The 16,568-nt window shown below is 41.7% G+C and overlaps 1 protein-coding gene across 1 annotated transcript in view; it reads right to left on the bottom strand.

Annotated features, from left to right (window-relative positions):
- Positions 1-1,738: 1,738 nt before the first annotated feature.
- The window catches only part of IRS1 (insulin receptor substrate 1), a 72,375-nt gene continuing 57,545 nt past the window's right edge, over positions 1,739-16,568 (bottom strand). The window contains 1 exon segment of the mRNA XM_027766509.1: positions 1,739-6,004. The gene's annotated coding sequence lies outside the window, so the exon portion shown is untranslated.

Genomic DNA, 16,568 nt, shown 5'->3' with positions numbered 1-16,568 from the left:
GTATTGGCGACGTGGATTTGTCATCTTTGAAAATCTTAGGTTTATTAGCCCTCCTAGCGGGGAAACAATCCAAAAAGCCCCACTGGTACACTAATCCAGATTTCCCAAACTTGCCAACAAAAAGAGTCACCGACTTAAAAATACACACTCCAGCCCAGCCTGGTGGCGTGGTCAACAGCAAACTGAGCTGCAGTGCTGGAAGCCGCACAGCCAACCATGAGTTTGGATCCCCCAGGCCAGCCTGAAAACATGCCAGGCATGTGTGTCCATGGCCAGGACCTCGAGGAGCAGGAGAGCTGGGAAAGAGGGATCACAGGGTGATAAGATCCTATCAAGGGTGTCTCTCTCTTGCTTGTGCTATCATGAAGAAAACAAACTTTTAAAAATGAGTGGGAGGGGGGATGCACACTGTTAGACCACTCCAGGGGGTCAGTATTTCTCATAGACAGCCCTACTCATCAGACAAGTCAGGGCAACACTTCCCAGCAGCGGTTCTCAGCCCTGACCACTTGCATCATAAAAAGCAGCAGCAGCAACAATTGGCGTCCAGGCCCCACCTCAGACCAATTAAATCAGCATCTCCCCAGTTGGTCTGGCCACTGATGGTGTTGCCCAGATGGTGCTAACAGGGAGCCAGGGCTGAGAACCTCCACTCACTCCTTTGTCTGCTACTCTGCGTCATCAGCAGACCAGGATGAAGAGCCTTGGCCTCTTCTGAGGCTGGTTGGAAATGCAGGATCCCAGGGCTGGCCTCAGGCTCTGGGCATGGCAGTCTATATTTGACCAAGCCCTTCAAGGCCTCTGCGTACACACTGAAGGTCGACAAGGCTGCTGCAGTTCTTTATCAGCAGAGCACAAACCTTCCCACTTCCTCTCTTTCCACCACCACCACCAAACGCAGCTTAAAATCTTTTCAGAGGCCTTTTGCTTTATAGACTTGGACAGTGAAAGCCAACTGAAGAGGGATAGGGTGGGACAAACCTATCTGTCCCAGAATCATTGATGAAAGTACGTTACACAATGTGCCCTAGTCCTACCCAACTGAATGTCCCAGCGAGTGTTGTTTAATTACTATTTTTTAGGTTTTTGGCATAGAGCATATGCATTTACCAGAGAAAGACAGTGAGAGTCAAAACGAGGAAAAGGGAGAAATGACCCCCCCGGGGGATGGCCACGCTGCAACCCCTTCTCCATTCTCCTCATGGGATTATGGGCACGCACGCATGTGTCCAGTGTGATTTTCATGCCATTGGGTCCGGGACGCAAACTGCAGTCAAGCATGAGAGAATCCAGCATGTTAACCACCACACAACTGCTAGTCCCTATCCCAGTAAATTTTGATTGACAGTCTCTGTTTCATGTCCCAAAATCAAAGACACTAAAGATCACTAACATTCACATCCGTGAATTCATTTAGACAGTTTTCTTTAATTAATGATGAAGACACTACAGTACTAAGTACCAGACAGAATCGGAAAGAAAAAAAAAATTGGAAATAAGCATAACACTATAAAGAAATCTTGGAAAAGTGAAACACTTCTAAATAAAAAATATATACCTGGCCTGGTACCCGTTACATATATACATAATACATATGTTATACACATATATACAATAAATGTTTTGGTAGCAATACAGACCATGCGTTGGTCTCTTTGTACACTGATGAAGTAGCACCGTGAGCAGCACCACCATCTCAAGATGATAAACCAAACTGCACATACAACAAATGAAAGTATGTATGTATTTAATTTGGCCCACCCTGTAGCCAAGAGGTGTAAGGGAAGTAGTTTGTAAGAAAAATTGTTCTGGGAACTACATTCTTAAGCCAATGGCAAAGTCCTAAAAAAGAAAAAGAAGAGGAGGAGAAGAGACAGCATTAAAGATGTCTGCACAAACACGGACACGTGAATTCGACCTACCATGTGGTGTACTGGTTAAATTGGAGAAATTAACAGCATTAGCAAAGAGCGAGATGTCGATGCCAAGTGAATGGCAACAGTCTAAAACGCCAGCTCTCATGATGTATACATCACAAATGCCAAGCCATTGACAAACTAGGAAAAGAAGGTAACTTTCCATCTAAGTCAGACATTTTCTTATCACATTAGCTAACGATAAGCTCTTACTAGGCTAAATTCCTTGGGAGAAAGGTCACCACCTCCTGTATTATTCTTCTTCTCACCAACACCTAATTAAATGCTCTGGTTACAAACACTGAGATAACACCTAAAGCCATCTGACTCCCACATTCTCCACCCATACTTAGGAGACAAGTCTACAGAACTATGGGAGGACCTCAGTGATCTTCTCAGGCTTGGCTTTAGCAAGGACCAGAGGCACCAATGTCCAACCCTTGCTAATCTCCTGGCCACAGGAAGGCCGTGTTTGCTCTCCGTAACTAAGCTCACACCCTGGTCTCTTAGTACTGGCAAGGCCGTATTTCCTCATGCTTCAAGAAGTGCATGATCTTTCCCTCAATTCTTATATGTGTGAATACCGTATTACATCCAACTAGCATACATAGTGTCCTGGGAATACTAAGTTCCCTGTCAAGTCACTGCAAAGAAGTGCTTTCTTCTCTGGCTTTTGCTCATTCTCTGTCACATGCCTTCCTGAGGATCCTGTCTCTCCTCAGCCCGGGTCTTAATTCCCAGTGTCTGGTTTCAGGGTTACCTTCTGTGATGTGCAGACTTACTGAGCTCTGACAAAGCGGCGTGAGGCCAAACAGGGCATTGGCTGTGACCAGCTGGAACACCTCAGATCTAACCTCATTTCTATGGCTCTATGGAGAGTGGAGGATGAGTCCCTTCCCCCATTTTTTAAACCACCTTCAGTAAATAAAAGTAAAATTTCCAAATATGTGTTACATTGCAAGATGGAATAAAATAGGGCTTCGGTATTATAAAATGCTGTTTCTTACAGTACAGTAGAATTGTTTCTTAATACTTTGACTTTCTTAAGTTTAAAAGACATCTAGAAGACAAAAGCCAGGCTTTAAAAACTGGTTAAAAAAAAAAAAAAATCTCTACTCCAGCTAGAGTATTTTTAGTAGACTCATTTTTGCAGTCACTAGATTAGTTAAGAGAGTCCCTGACCTTTGAAAGTGAGCAAGAAATAGCCACCAGTGTAACATGGGTACTGATTTGTCATTATTGACTCAAGTGGTTGATCATTAATGGATTCTCTTTACTTCTAGCTGGTTCTAGGGCCATTCTTTTGCCCAGAATGAAGATATCATCAAAGTCATGAAACATATTTGTTCTTTTTACAAAGGAGAATTTTAAAACGCTGCCTGAGTCTTTAAGAAAGAACATTGTGAAAGGTTAGAGTCATGAAGAAAGAGCTACTAACTTCTAGGTTAACCAGAGGCACTAGAAGCTCCATGAATGTAAGCCCTCAGCTGGTCTGCAAATACTCTGAAATGGACAAAAGCCAACTTTTCTCATGAGGAACTGAACACAAGGACTTAGTAGTCGAAGTTGCTCGAAGCAGACCCTTCCTGTAGGCAGAGCATGAGTTCTGAGCTTGAGTATCAGCAACTTCCAGTTTTAAATTGGTAAAGTTTGATCCCACCATCAAACCCAGCTCAGGTACCACTAGAAACCACTAAAATGAGAATTTCTACCTTTTGGCTGAACAAAAAGCCAGAGAAATGGAAACCAACAGATGGATTTTCCAGTCTGTTCATTTCTGTTCTCACCCCAAATATGTTGATAATTCCACATGCAGAGGTATGTTGGTAACACACAGTCAAAGCTTAGGTTCTTTTAGAAACAATAACCAGCTTTACAGGAAAATGGTTGGGACTGATTTCTCTTTTAACTACATAAAACTTCAATGGAAGAACAGAGTAGCTTGCTTTCTTCTTATAGTAACAAGAGTAGGAAACAGAATACTTGAAAAATGAAGTTAGTTTGACTAGGATAGTCTTCTTTACAAAAGCGTGAAAAATGACTTTCATATCGGATGTTCAAAATTGGTAGTGTTCTCTATAGGAAATGATGTAATTCAGCAAGTTCCTTGAAAACAATGGATTCTAATGACTACAGACCTATTTATCTCAGAAACTGATGAGCATGCAAATGATTAAGTCTGCAACAATGAATGTTGGACAGCAGTCTGAGTACATGCCATCTGGTTGAATGAACACTAACGGGCTTCACCAGTGCGTGGGGTCCCATTTATCAGCACCCTGTTTTGAGTAGAGCAGGGTCTCCAGTCAGCAGCCGCTGCAATACCCTCCAACCCTGGCCCCTTCTTGTGGGCCCACCCCCATCCAGGAGCTCAACCCTTCATACAAATTAAATGTTGTTATTCCCAACAGCAGGGCTGGAAATTCCTGATAGAGAGTAGATACCGACTCAGAGGGAGCTGGGTATCTGCATTAATTCATTTAACCTTTAAAAAATTTCCTGGTAAGAAGATTAAAAATTCTGCAGGCGATCTCTTTAAGTGCATTCATTGCCATTTGTTTTGCATGAGGAAAAGTACCAAGACGTGTACACTTTCCAGACGAGAGAAGAATGAGTGTTTTTCACTGCTGGCGAGATGTGTCAGTACAGGTCATCATACTTTTATAAAGTGCTCTCTGGACACTGCGTTTCACTAACTAATCACTAACAGGCCAGCACCCACCAGGGCAAATGGGCCAATGACATTCAGTTAAATAATGTAGAGCTGCAGGCTCTCAGAAAACATGGGATACGAAGGGTTTTAAGGAAAGTGACATGCAGCCCTGGTCATGATCAAAGACACTTTCTGGAATTTTAATTTCTGGTTAGCAAGAACTCACTTGTTTCCCCATCTTTCTTAAGAGAATGCAGGAAAGGAAACATCAGGATATGTGCACAGAAAACATGGTGGGAATGGAGCAGGAAGCTTACAGAAGCAGGGGTGGGGTGAGAGGGGAGAGAAGAAAAGATCAACAGTATCTAGTTTATTATGAACAGAAAGACATTTCCAGAATTTACAAACACCCACATTGTTCATTCCAAAGAGAGCTTTTGACTTGAAGGGATCACCCATGTCTCCTTTCCTTTACAATATATACAATGGAAGACTTTGATTTCTTTTTCTTGCAATTTTGCTTCCATTTAATTGCCAATTTTAAGCTGAGACCTGAAAATACCCAGTAGAACAGATCCTTCTTCAGTTTAATTAACATGGCCTATTGTCTTACAGGAAAAAATACAAAATTAAGATTAATTCTTGTAAAGAACTCAGCTCAACATTAGGTTTATATTACAGGAGATAGTATCAGCAAATATAACTATACAATTGAGAACCATCTATGGCACTATGATTCTTATTATATTATTTTTCTGAATTACAATCTTAAAACAAGGATCATACCCTATTGTATTCTTTCTAGCCTTGTTTTAAGCATTTGCTCCACTCTTTACAACAGAACATTGTATACCTCAGTTCCACATCCAAAAAAAGATGTGCTGTAAGAAAAGTTACAATTTCATTAAAAAAATTACACATATAAATCAAAACCTATGTTAAATATTTAATACTCTCTCCACTCAATGTGAACAGTTTTGCAATGACATAATTTACAATGATGCTCTGTCACACACAGTTTCAGCAGCAGATGAAATGTATCTTGTAAATGCCACGAGAGTAAACCCACTCTCTCGGAGCATGGTGGTGGGCACATCAGCTCGCTGTGGCCAGCTAAGTCCTTAAGGTTGAAGATGAAGTTTATGCAGACTCATTGTTCTGATGTCACAGTGCTTTTTTTTTTTTCTTTTTTTTTCTTTCTTTCTTTTTTTTATTTTTATTTTTATTTTATTTTTTTTTTGCTTGGCACAATATAGAACGTGCAGTTCAGTCAACAGACTCCTGAGGATTGTATAAAGTAAACAAACTGAAATGGATGCATCGTACCATCTACTGAGGAGGGAGATGTGAGGTCCTAGTTGCGAATCATGAAAGAGTTAGAGTCTGGGTACCCATGAGTTAAAGGAGGATTGCTGAGGTCATTTAGGTCTTCATTCTGAAAAGAAACGAGAAGAATTCATCATCACAGGTGTCTCAAAATGCACATTCCCTTCCTGTCTTGAGCTCTTCTTTTGAAAAGAGGCCATGTCAGGTACACAGAGATTATACGCACACGTAGTAAAGCCAACGAATGTACTGATTTTTTTCTTTCAAAATGCAAGACTCTAAAGCAATCACAAACGAAAAGTAGTTAATATTAAATCGGTAAACAAATCAATGTGATCTGGACATTTGAGAGGTTTAGCCAATGCAAAAATTCAAAAGTCATCAGTGTGATGATTAAAGCAAAAACGTGAATTATAGTTATTATGTACAACTGCTAGTAATTAAGGTGAACAAGTTACAGTCAGGTGTATGCTCGATCTTTTGGTTAAAAGTCAACCATGGTTTTTTGAACTTGAAGTTGTAGAGCTTTATGTTACAGAATCAGAAATCAATTTTTAATGTGACATGGTTTGACATAAACATTTTAGATGCAAAAGGAGACCCAAGCAAAACAACCTTAGCGGACCATTAAATCAGAAAAGAAAGGGATTACATACTTACATACATATTTAGTTGAAATTTAAATTTAATTTCATTGAAACACATGTTCCAGGCAGGAGCAACCAAGACGACACACTTAAGAAGAACATTTTACCCATGATCCCCCTTCTCAAAGAAGACCTTTTTTCAACCTTATAAGGCATTTTTTGCTTTCAAGTATTACATGAAATAGTCCTTTAGAGGCCCGTATTTTTCATGCATGCAAAATATGAATATTTATAGAGTACCCTGACAAGTATATGGCACAGAGTAGATAATCAATAAATACTTGTTGAACGAGTAAATGGTTGCATTAAGTACTACGGCAGATACAAAGCTGAATTCTGCTATTAACACTGCTTCTCGAAATTCCAGAAAGGAGGACAAGCTCTACTCATAAACAGACCGAATACAAAGTAGACAGAGGTGAATTTCATGACAGATGCACAGAGGATTAGAAACTCTAGACCCATGGAGGAGGGAAAGAGCACTTTCATCTAGGAATATAAGGGAAGGCTTTTTTCACTGCCATACTTGGCTTGGTTAGAAGAAAAGGAGTAATTTGAAGATATGGGCACAAGATCTGTCAATGGCGCATCTCCAGAGCTCAGTGCAAGTCCTGTCATGTTAACGGGTGTTCCATAAATATGAGTGGAATGAATGACAGGGATAAAGCACCCTTCCCATTGGTGACACATGGTAAAACCACACTTGGGGGGATGAGAGAGCCACCCAAACAGGCCAAGTGAAGAAAGTGGCTTCCCTGGATCTCAAGGTATCCTCAGCGGGGTAGAAGGAATTCAGTCTTCAAATGGAGGTTGGGGTAGATGCTAGAGAACCTTGAATGGCAAGCCAAGAGGTATCTACCTAATCAGAGGGACAAAGACATGCTTTGTGACATGAGAAAGATATGAGGCAGAATTAATCCATAGTAGCTATGGAGAGCCATTTCTAAAATTCATACAGCATAAATTTTGACTTTTTCTTCTCTTTCTCTCTCTCTCCTCTTACAAGGGACGATTATGGCTGGGGTCAGCGATCATTCGCTGTTTACACGCTGGCTTTGGGTAAGTTGAAGTCTACCAAATGAGGACTTCAGTTTTATGAGATTTCTATTTATTTGAAAAATATTAATTCCCTCTCTAAAAAACAGGTAAACAGACTATTTTTTGACTTACTAATAAAGACTTGGCATGGAGATACCAATGTGAAAACAAACAAACTGAAAGAAACTCCAAGCTTATCCCTTTAACTGCCAGAGAAGCCGGCGTGACTCCCTGGAGTCTCTAAAGATGGAAAGCCCATCTTGAATGCCTGCTGAGAGCAGGCTGGGAGCTCTGGACAACACGCTCCGGATCTCTGATTTACTTGCAGGTCCCTCCTGAACTCGTGTCGGAATGTTCTTACCAGAATATCCCGAGACAGCTTAGCGCAGCTTCACACTCTGGGCCTAAAATTAGGCAGGAAGGCCACACTTCATTAAAGGACTTGTGACAAACAAAGAAACTGCTGAATATAAAATGGGGGAAAAGCAAAGGGCACACGATATGTTTTTCATTTCGTGCCTGGCTCTCATCCAGAGGACTGAAAGAACAGCTTAGTCCAGGAACAAACTGTACCCAGCTCTACCGTCACACGTGCCAACCTGCATGGATGCACAGGGCAGAGACGGGGGCCCGGTGAGGAGAGGAAACAAATACGACTTTACTAGGTGCTCAGACCTATTGCTCTGGGCCGCTTGGACGCCATCCTTGTCATTGTCCCACAGAACATTCAAAGAATGGGGAAGAAAAGAACATAACGATTCCATCCCAAACTCCTCCCTCCCAAAGTCTAAGCATACTACTTTTCAAAGTCCTTTATCGCCAATCCTAATCAACACAATGCCTCAGCCTAATATTAATGCCACCTGTTGGGGCCAATGACTTAGGAGTCTACGAAAAAGTGAAAGTGAGTAGTTAAGTATGAGGCAGGGCTGACATGCTGGTATGGGAACAAAAAGCCACAGCCAGGCAATAAAGCCCTGGAAAAATGTAAAGGGAAGTCTGAAGTTCACACCTGCTTGCCTTCGTACAAGGTGGCGTGTGTGTATACATAAAGTGTGTCCCCTAGTAATAGCACGGCTATGTAACTAACATACCTCAGTGAGAACTGTCCTTCCAGAGGCCACCTTGAGAGCTGCAAACTTATTCCAACCATGCAGCGTCACTGTTTGAAGCATTTTTGAAATGCCTTCGCAAGTTGCCATTTCTTGTCCCAAACTGCCTTCTCAGCCTTGGGCAGAGGCTTTTGAATGGTCTGTGTGGCAGCCCTGCGTGGCCCTTTGAGGGCACATTTGATCTCTGGAGACAGCCAAAACACTTAGAGAGCCAAATATAGTAAATAAAGGGGCTGATTAGGCTGGGTAATGGTTCCCAGTGAGGTGTTACCTAAAGCCAACGGCTCCCAAACTGAAGTTCCGAAAATGTACTTGTTGAAAACATTTGCTCTGGTGAGTGTGTTGGAACAGGAGTTTCATAATTTATAAACAGACCTCAACATACACTTTAAGGGACTCTGGTTCATCTGCCCATGTCCCTACCTCTACCCACCTGCAATCAACTCAGGAGCCTGAATAAAGCAATTCACTTGAAAAAGACAAATATGTAATTTTTTTATTTAATTTTTTTAAAAGAATTATTTATTTAATTTTATTTATTCATTAATTTATTTTAATTTGACCTGAGAGAGACACACACAGAGAAAGAGAGAGAGATAGAGAGAGAGAGAGAAAGTGAGAAAGCAAGCCACCAGGTCCAGGACTTGAACCATGGTCAGACATGTGGGAGCATCCAGAGCTTTAACCATCATGCCACCTGCTGGTCCCCAAACATGTATATTTTGTATAATTAGGAATATGCTTTTAAAAAGAAAGAAAGAGTAATACCCCTACAAGGGCTCCTGTAGTCCTTCAATTCTATAAACATCTGCTGAATGACAAATATGTGTGCAATGATAAAGACTGTAATAAGCACCAGCAAAGATGACACAGGCGTACAGATGTTCAGTACACTTTATATATACAACCTCAATTGACTGACACCCACCATATGTTGGCAGTATTGCTACAATGTTTTACAAATACAAAAACTCATTTGTAACATGCCTAAACTGGAAACAAAAAAGCAAACGTTTCCTTAAAAGAAGAGACTGTGCAAATATCAAGTGGCGATGTTCCTGCTGTATCCATCCTCTCTAGTTACCACCCTGGGGAATAACTTCGGAACCCAGAAACACTTCGCACCTGTCACAGGATTTAATAGCAGGAAATTACATTTTGACAAAATTTCATCTCTACATCAGTATCTACTATACCCTCCCGTGTGTATCTTCTTGCAACATAAAACCCACCTAATCCTGTTTCCAGTAATGAAAAATGTAATTTATAAAGCATTATCAAATAAGTCAACACTTAAGCAATGCTACTTGAGAGCTATGGATTATTGCATTATTGCATCTAGCAAGAATTTACATTTTCTGGTCTCTGTGCACTTCAAATATGTTCACTAGAGCTAAAAAACAAATAAGGTTTCTGCCTCCTTTCATATTGTCTCTACTGACCAGTTTCCACCATGGAAATTGCTAAAAACAGCACGCATTATGATACAAGTACGATGGAAAGATCCCTACCCTTTCAACAATGCGCTTTTAGTGAAAATCATCCACGAGTGTTTTTATCTTATAATTTCCTGTTTTGAAATTCCTGGCCAATCAGTTAAGTATATAAAAATCCAGTCAAGGCATTATGAGTAGTTTCTAATTTTACTTAGGGAATAGGAATACAATGTAAGTTCCTTTGTCATTGTAGCCTAGCCAAAAGTAACTCTTCCTCCCTCTTCCAATCTTGTGTGTGTGTGGTTTTTTTGGGGGGACAAGAGGTTTTTGCTATAGGGCATATGGGCTTGCCAGACAGACAGAGAGAGACAGAGAAACGGAAAGCGAGAAATCACCCCCCAGGGGGGGATGGCCACACCACAATCCCTTCTCCTCCATTCTCTTCTCAGGATCTCGGGTGTGCACACAACATGAGCCCGGTGTGAGTTTTAACCCACCAGGTCTGGGACGTGAACCACAGTCGACTACATAGGAGTCCAGTGACACAGTCATTACGCGAACCGATGGTCCCTATTGTTTTTTTTAAAGGATTATACTGGGTCATCAGAAAAACCATAATACATTTTTGCATAGAAAAATATATCACGACTTTTCTGATGACCCAGTAGTAACTTTTCTTCAATGGAGATCATTGTTTGAAATCTATATTGTAGATTCAAATGAAAAAATTCATATAAACTAAGTACTTCCACTCAAAGCAATGTGTCCACATAGTATATTTCTCTTCAACATAAACACTTGTAATTTTTAAAATGTTTAATTTTTCCCTGTTACCCAGGGCAAAACCACTATTCAGCTATGGCTCTTTTATTTAAAGGATTTGAAATTTAAAATTTCTGCATTCAATTTCAAAAACTGTTTAATGAAGAGAGAAAAATCATGTTTTAAGAATACTTAGATCCGGAACCAGCAGTTTGCGTAATGGCTATGTCACTGGACTCCCACGTAGTCGACCACAGTTCACGTCCTGGACCCGGTGGCTTAAAACTCACGCCGGGCACGTGTGCGTGCGTGCCCAAGATCCCGAGAGGAGAATGGAGAAGGGATTGCGGCCGTCCCCATCCTCCCTGGGGAGTGATTTCTCGCTTTCTGTCTCTATGCCTCTCTCTGTCTGTCTGGCGAGCGCGCACGCCCTACAGCGAAAATCTCTCAAAAAAAAGCAAAGAATACTTAGACGTTTTCTTTTTTTAAAAATTTGGGCTGAAAATGTTTGAAGTGATATTTTTTTGGGGAGAGATTTTTCACTGTAGGGCGCGTGCGCTTACCAGACAGAGAGAGAGAAACATAGAGACAGAAAGCAAGAAATCACCCCCTGGGGGATGGTCACGCCGCAATCCCTTCTCCTCCATTCTCCTCTCGGGATCTTGGGCACGCACGCACACGTGCCCGGCGTGAGTTTAAGCCACCGGGTCTGGGACGTGAACTGTGGTCGACTACGTGGGAGTCCAGCGACATAGCCATTACGCTAACTGCGGGTTCCCCTGAAGTGATATATTTTTAAACCTTCCTGACATTCCTTTCCCATCTTCCCAATTCATTGCATACGAGGAGAGCATGAGGATTAGGAAGTAGGAAAAGCGTCTGGCTTCCTGGCTTGGGTTTCCAAAAGTTCAAGTCTCTTAGGAAACGGTGAAGACAAAATACCTGGGAGATCCAAAACAAAGAAGGATTTCCTCTTGAAAGAGGAGAAGATTCCCGTGTCTGGGAATAGACGAGGAAACAGAGAAGGGGCAGAATATAAATACAGACGTGGGGGAGCTGTCTACCTTGCCAAGTGCCGACAACTGTGATATTTCCTCATTCAGTCTTCCTAGATCTGTTGATTTCTTCTTCTTCCTTTTTTTTTTAAGTTTGTCATAAGGCATGCACACTCACCAGAGAGAGACAGAGAAAGAGAGAGAGGGAAAGTGAGAACACACTTCCAAGGGGGAATGGCCATGCCACAATCCTTTCTCCTCTTCTCTTGGGATTTTGGGCAGGCACGCACATGCACCCAGAGTTTTAAGCCGCCAGGTTAGGGACCGGAACTGTGCAGTTGGCCACATAGGATCCAGCCACCCCAACTACAACTCCACCCAGCTGGCCTTAGGCTGGTCTCTTATCTCATGCAATTATATTCACCTGTATACCCTGCTACCGCAACGATGTTGATACAGTTAATCCATGGTACCACTCATTTACAGCATAGTGCATCTTTTAGAAAGTTTACATACTAATAAGGCACCTTATAAAACACTGCTAAGGTATTCTGTTTTTAAGTATGCCTATATCTGATAAACAAACCCAGTAGATTTAAAAAATAAAAAGGCAATGGTCAGTTTCCAAAGCTGTCATAGGTCTCCTGGTAGGTGGCTGTTCCTCACTTTAACATTCACACGGTTAAGGTCTCAGATGAATCAATGATGCGACACTGACTACCTGATAGACTGTGAAACTCCTATGAAAGGAACTTCATGGCTTAGAACCTGCACTCTCCTAGCTGAGGGAAGACATGCCAATCTCACAGTCCAGCTGTATTAGCTTCGGTAATCACCCACGAAGAAAGGAAAGAATAACTAAATCCAGAGAGCTTCACCAAGTTTGGGACACAGGAAATTCTGCTTTTCTCAAGATGTAGCTGATAAGTAATGGCAAGCTTAAGCTTTTAAAAGGCATTAACCTAAACCGAAAAAAAAAAAAAAGTATTCTCAGTTTTAAAGCCTTGGAAACATAATCATGCTCTCCCTCCACCACCCCTCACCCCTGCACACACAAATATCAAGTTAGGTTTGACTGAAGGTAGAATACCAAGATGTTTGCTAGTTAATGTTGAAAGGAGAAAACCATTTTAGCTAAATAAAGGAAACTAGCTTCTTTTAAAACAGGCCAGGGTTGAGCTGGAAAGACTTGGTTTTGTGGTCTGGAAATGGCAAAGGGTAACCAACCAGCCAAGCCAGTGCTTTAACGGAGCTGCTTAAATAGCACTTTTGCCTGGTGCGAGTCACATGGGAGGACTGGGGAAAACAACAAAGTTGCCGGCCAGACCTGCCAGTGCAGGGGCTGCCAAGGAGGAAATTCAGACAGAGCTGCCAACATGTGAGAGGCCATCTCGCTCCGCTTCCCCCTTTGTCCTGGTGAAAGACCTTCTGGCAGGGCTGGTGACTTCAGGAGGCCACCAATGAAGAGAGACACATGTGCCATGAAAAGGAGAGAACAGGAGGGAATGAGGAGGCGACCATTAAGCCTGTCAGCTCCCACTGTGGTCCGCCAGGGTGAGTCCTGTCAGTTCTGTGGGTTTCTCCTTCCCCCATTACACAAGACAGAAGGAGGTTCTGGAAACCTGTCAAGGTAGTCGGGGATTTATAGAGAAGATGTGTTATAACAACAACATGTAATTCTCAATGATTAAAACTATTGCCAATGATAGACTAAGGAAATCAGAATAAACATGTGGAGGTTATTTAAGCCAAAGAACATCCACTTGGTAATTTCCCATTTGTTTTTTTTTGGGGGGAGAGGTTTTTGCTATAGGGCGCATGCGCTCGCCAGACAGACAGAGAGATAGAAAGCAAGAATTCACCCCCCAGGGAAGATGGCCACACCGCAATCCCTTCTCCTCCATTATCCTCTCAGGATCTTGGGTATACACACACACATGCCCGGCGTGAGTTTAAGCCACTGGGTCTGTGACTCGAACCGCCGTTAACTACGTGGTAGACCAGTGACATAGCCATTACGCTGTTGGTCCCCCCATTCTGCTTATTAACAGGAAGCAGACTGATAAGGCATAAAGCCCGCCCCCACCCAAAATATAAATCGAAATGTCTCCGATCTCTCTGCATTTATAACCAAGAATATAATATTCCCACACACAGGACAGAGTCAAGGTAGAAGGATCTAGAAAAAAAAAAAATCCCTCTACATTTTAAGACAGACCCGTGGACCATGGGGCAGGATGTTTTCCTTTGTAAAGAGCCCAGTGAAATAAATCTACTCCAAAGAGACATGAAAACAATATGATAGACTCTTCCCACCTGAGTGAGAAGGTCATAAATATCAGCATTTCTTCTGCTTTCATGGGAGCTATTTCTTTAGTATATTCCCCCTCCCAAGACTTAATTCCACGTCCAAGGTGTGTATGGTAATTCACATCCGTTTTGGGTTCATGGTTTTATTTTATAATACTCAGAATGCAGGTTTTAAAGGCCGGGCTTTATGCTTAAATTACGATGGCAACATCACTCACAATGTGGTATGTTGATAGTAAAACGTGTCTGAAGACCTGTTTTTATAATTAAGCAAGAGGGCATCAGGAAGACCTGTTCTCAGTGCCCTTACTTTTTCTGTCAGATGCTAAATAGATTTTTCATTCTTCTTTATTTTCCCTTAAGTCAAATTGCTTCAAGAAAGCAAGCGCCTGATCTTACATTTCAGTAACTGTCAGGCTACCCGGCTGTTTCACAAGCATCATCAGTTTTTCCATAATAACAGCGAACTGGGCACAGAACAAGTGTTCGCACAGAAAGCCCTGCTCTGCGGCGCACTGAGGTAAGGATCATTAACACCACTGACATCACTTTTGGCAGCCAGAGAAAAGGGAAAACCTGTGTTTAATCTATTTCCTACTCACCACAAGTTTGAGCTGGAGTCCCCGATAATACGGATTGTGGTTGACTTTATGGAAGAACTTGGTAATGCAAGAAAAATCCACCAAACGGAGCAAGCATCTTTATGAGGAACCATGAGGAACCTCGGCTCCGTGGTCCTGACCTCCTCCCTGTAGGTTTTTCTGGCCATGCCACAGCCCTAACAGAGGGCAATGCCACTCCCAAGAGTTCCAAGTAAGGTCAAGTTCAAGCTCATCCAATTAACATCTCCAGGAAACTACCGTCTTCAATCGCAAGCAAAAACTTCTAGCATTTTCCCTTTTGCTTTGAGAAGAATATCAAAGAGAACATGTTGGGGACAGTCTGATTTCGGATTCTTTGAAGTTAAATGAATTGTTCTCTTTCAAAAAAAAATGAACTAAACAAGCAGTCTAACTCAGGAAAGAGCACTCCCTTTTTCTGAAACCAGTTGAAACTGGCCACAAGTATGTACAAACAGCTGTATACAGATGTATGTGCGGGCAGCCACAGCCTACACCATCTGGCCTAGGTGTGTCATGGTCTACACCTCCTAGGTTTGAGTGAATACACTCTAGGAGGTTTGCACAATGACGAAATTGCCTAAGGATGCGTTGCTCAGAGGACTGCTGTCACTGAGCAACACTTGGCTGTACATGGCAGCATCTTTCAAATGTATTGGACCCACAATTCTCATCCATTTTTACCTTAAGAATTCTTGTAAAAGAAATACAAGTCAAAGATTGCTGGCCTATGTGAGTGATTCTTTTCAGTTTTTATTTTTATTATTTTCTCTTAGGTTTTTGCAATAGGGGGCTTGTGCTCACTGGAGAGAAAAAAGTGAGAGGGAATGAGAAAAGTCACCCCTAGGGTGAATGGCCACACTACCATCCCTTCTCCTGCATTCTTTTCTGGAGATTGTAGGCACACACGTACATGCATCCAGTGTGAATTTCAAGCCACCAGGTCTAGGACTCGAACTTTGGTCAGCCATGTGTGAGTCCAGCACCTTCACCACCATACCACCTGCTGGCTCCTATGTGAGTGATTCTTAAACAAAAGTCAACATTAAGGCATATGGAAAACTGTGCCATCTACCTTGGCCTATAGAAAGCCACAGGCATATTAGTTAGGTCATGTGAAATATAAATCGTAACTGTTGCTTACAATAAAATAAGAATACAACAGATGTGTATGCCGCATAAGATGCCACTACTGAATAATAAGTGAGTAACCTATATACAAGTTTGAATCATAAAAAGCTATTTAGGGACTTCAATCAAAAAAAAGATTATTTTAAGGATGAAGATCAAACTATTACATGGCCATCATATTTTTTAAAGATATAATTTTGTTTAACTCAGAACTTACTTCTAAGTTAAAATTTGGCAGAATCTGAACTCTCTCTCCTCTCATGGTTCTTTACTCTGTGATTTTAGGCAAGTTCCTAAATTTCCTCAGAAATCTCAGTGCTTTAATCTGTAACATAGGATAGCAATACCCATTTCATGGGGTTATCGTTGAGATTAAATAAGATAAGATATGAAAAGTTCTTATCATTGCATGGAGCACAAAATAAACCTGCAGTCTTTAGCTCTTATCATAACTACTATTGTAAGAACGAGAAACCCATGCATTTTACATCTTCTGCTGTGTGAAAACACGTATCAGTCAAAAATGCTCTGATAGAACCAGCAAGCAATAATGAACCTGTGGAACCAAATGCCAGTCAAGGTCTGAAGCTGAAGCCAAAATTAGAGTACATCTTAGGGAAAG

This window comes from Tupaia chinensis, unplaced genomic scaffold (assembly GCF_000334495.1).
Source record: "Tupaia chinensis unplaced genomic scaffold, TupChi_1.0 Scaffold000066_1, whole genome shotgun sequence".
NCBI classification, from domain to species: Eukaryota; Metazoa; Chordata; class Mammalia; order Scandentia; family Tupaiidae; genus Tupaia; species Tupaia belangeri.
Note: the sequence above shows the minus strand (reverse complement) of the source record. Positions and strands in the feature narration are given on the sequence as shown.